Source organism: Artemia franciscana, chromosome 19 (genome assembly GCF_032884065.1).
Source record: "Artemia franciscana chromosome 19, ASM3288406v1, whole genome shotgun sequence".
In the NCBI taxonomy this organism is placed as follows: domain Eukaryota; kingdom Metazoa; phylum Arthropoda; class Branchiopoda; order Anostraca; family Artemiidae; genus Artemia; species Artemia franciscana.
The window spans coordinates 15,825,323-15,828,911 of record NC_088881.1 but is presented as its reverse complement, the minus strand read 5'-3'; positions in this window follow the sequence as shown (position 1 = coordinate 15,828,911).

The window sequence follows — 3,589 nt, the reverse complement described above, 5'->3', positions numbered from 1 at the left end:
GCTTATCTTCCACACTAGGTATCCAAAGAATCCTCGCAAACAATGTTCTCCTGCTTCTTTCGAGAATAATACTCAGAGTAGCGACTTCTTTTGAGGACAACATGAGAATAATATAGGCTATTCATATTAGTTTTGTCTTTTTCCAGTTTTTTTTTTTCTAAATCTCATTGAAGCTAAGGTCAAGACAGATGTAGAGTTTTGTCTCTGTGTTTTAAGAACGTAAACACGCGAATAAACCAGCTTTTCCAAAGAAAACAACGTTTTCTTGTCAAATTATTTATGTTTCTGGAACATGGAAAAAATGAAGAGGATTTGTTTGGCCAAGCATTGTATGAAGTGAAGTGAGGTAGTAAGTATCTCCGAAATCTTATATTGAAAATATTCCAACATACTAAGAAAATCTTTCAAACTTAAAGTTCAGCCTAAATAAAGTCTCAAAATGACGATAACCCAGAAAGACATTCTCTTTAGAAGCTGGTATGTAGTGCGCTCCTATTGAAAATAAAAAACAGTTTTAGCTTGAAAAACGCCACGTTTGTCCAGTCTTTAGGTACCCAAATAGAACAAAGCTGATAACAATGTGACGTTCCCGTTGCCGTAAATGAAAAACTTACTTTCATTTCATTAGTTATATGCACATTATAAACATGGGAAACTCCTCTTCCGTATAGAAAATTTCTCAAAATAAAGTTCGTCCCACATAAGATATACCCCTCCCCTCGGCGGAAAATTTTCCCTGATAATTTCATCCTCGCTGAAAATTCCTCAAGAAAATTTCTTTAGGACGATTCCACAAGAAAAATTATCCTTAGTATTCTTTCATTTGGAAAATACTTTAATTTTTCATCTTTTTTTAAATCTTGTCGGAAATCCACCCTCCGTGGAAAATATTTCCTGAAAATCACTCTACCAATAGTGGAATGTCGTTTCCACGGAAAATTCCCCCATGGAGAGATTCTCTCGTGGATAATACCCAACTATGAAAAAATACCCACCACATGTTAAATTTAGTCGGCAAAGACAAAATTAATTTAAATATATTGATAAAAAGTACTCAAGGCCTAAAAACAACTAAAATTGGTGATTTTAAACTACCAAATCACGTTGTTTGTTGAAATCTCTCATTAGAATTTTAGTAATTGTGTTACTAATTTAGTAATTTTTTTCAAGAATCTAATCATTTTTTGCTGATTTAGTGATTATTTTTTCAAGAATCTAGTGATTTATTTTTTATCGGATGGTAACCCTGCATACAGGATAAATTTCTATCTTTTTGCGCTTCAAAAGGGAAGAAAAACATATCATCTGATAACTTACTCCAATATAGGCCGGATAACATTAGTAAAATACTAATATATATACACACACACACACACACACACACACACACACACACACACACACACACACACACATATATATATATATATATATATATATATATATATATATATATATATATATATATATATATATATATATATATATATATATATATATATATATATATGAAGCATGGCTGAAAATCAGCAAAAAAAAAGCTAAAAACACATGACGCCAAAGAATTTAAGGAGGCTTAGCTTTCCTTTGAAGCCTCCCACAGGCCACTCAGCATGTCCCCAGATGGCGATAGCTGAACGCCCTACAGATATGTAGAGTACCTCCATAGGAGGCACGGACCATGGGGGGACCTTACCCCTGGAGGCTCATAATAGTAGCTGGGGCACCATCACCCAGGACCACAAGCACAGGCGGAGGAGGAAGAAGGCCCCTCGAATGTGCACTCAACAGGGCCCACCGACATGTCCACACGTCCGTTAGTTACAAACTTTCTCCCAGTAATAGGTTAAATTGCATGGTGACGCAGAACACCATCGTGGGAAGATCCTCTCTAGGAGAACAACTGTGACAGGGCGTAAGATCCAGATCTATGGACAGCAGTCTCTGCAAAGGGCTGCCTCGACCCTTTCGGGGTACCTGTAAGACTGGGGAACTTGCGGTCAATTCCATTCCCACTTGAGGAGTGGTGCCCCTCGAGGAAATTAAAGCCAAGTAAACGACACAGCATTCGCACAGGATTCTGACTAATGGATGGTTCTTCTGGGCTTGGTCTGTTTTGACGGGAGTTTTTGGGCTGAAAAACCTCTTCCTAGCTAATTTATCTATTATAAGCTGCCTCCTCGTAGTAGCATAATATTTGTAGGCATGAATATATAATGAGTTGGAGGTAATAGTCTTGAGACTGTCTGTGCTGGATTTCGAATCTTGTTGATAGAAGAATATCGCCAAGTGCTGAAAACCATCTTGTGAACAAGATGGGCCCACGATGCACAAGGCCTCCATTCATACTGGAGGTCCCAGGGACTTCTTGCTCTCTGGTTCTAAGCCGGCTTAAGCGCTTTGGTGTAGACTTGAGAAGATATATTGATCGCCTTCCAGCACTGTTATTCGGGATCATTGCTTTTCCTGAAGCCAGACAATTTCAATGGTTTAAAGAACATGAAAATTACAACTTGGAATGTTACAACGTTGAAAAATGACTATTGTATCGTAATTTTTACTGACGAATTCAGACGATTCGAACTGGACTTATTAGGAGTTTCAGAAACTCTTATCCCAGGTCTAGGAAATATGAAATTAGGTGATATAAAATTTGTTTACTCGGGCAGGAAGGATGGGGTACAAAGACTGGGGGTAGGATGAATAAGGAAACTGATAAGTCTTGTTTAGGCTGGGAAGTTATTAATAATAGAATACTAATTGCTCATTTTATGACTAAAAAGTTCAGGGTAGCAGTTCTGGTAGTATATGCCCCAGTAGAACCGACTGACGGAGATACTAGTGACTCAGATGAATTTTACCTACTGTTACATGAGCAAATAGACAGGTTCCCAGGCAGAAATATAATGTTTTTTCAAGTAGACTCCAGCGCCCAGGCTGGTAGAAATAGGGATGGATGGTATCCTAGCCTAGGTAAATTTAGTGTAGTATTTATTTAGGTATAACAATATACATATAAGTAATACGGTGTATGACCGTAAAATGGCCCATAGGTTAACATAGTATTCAAGTGATGGTAAGATAACAAACCTTATTGAGTATTTTATAGTAAACCAAAGACGGACAGGATCAATACAAGATACTAGGGTGTATAGGAGTGCTGTTATTGATGTTAATCAATAACATTATCTAGTAGTGTCTAGGGGTTAATTTAAGCTGAAGTTTCGGAAGGGTAACTACCTCCTGGGAAGCTATGATCTTGGTAGACTCCAGGATTAGAATTTGAGAGAAACTTTCCAAGAACAGTTGAATACTAAGTGTGAGAGTTTAAAATTAATGTGGAAGATGGTTGGAATAATTTTAGAAAAACAATTTGTGAAGTTGCTGATGGTGTTTTAGGGAAGAAAGTTAGGACTGCAGCTAGGAATATTAATGAAAAAGCTTTAAGTTTAATAGAGAGCAGAAGGGGCTTGTACAAGAATTATATCAGCGATAGATCATATGAATACAAAATGAATGTTAAGAAAGTGGAGAAAGCACTAAAATATGAACTAAGAAGGTATGAAATATGAAGTGGAGGTCATGGATT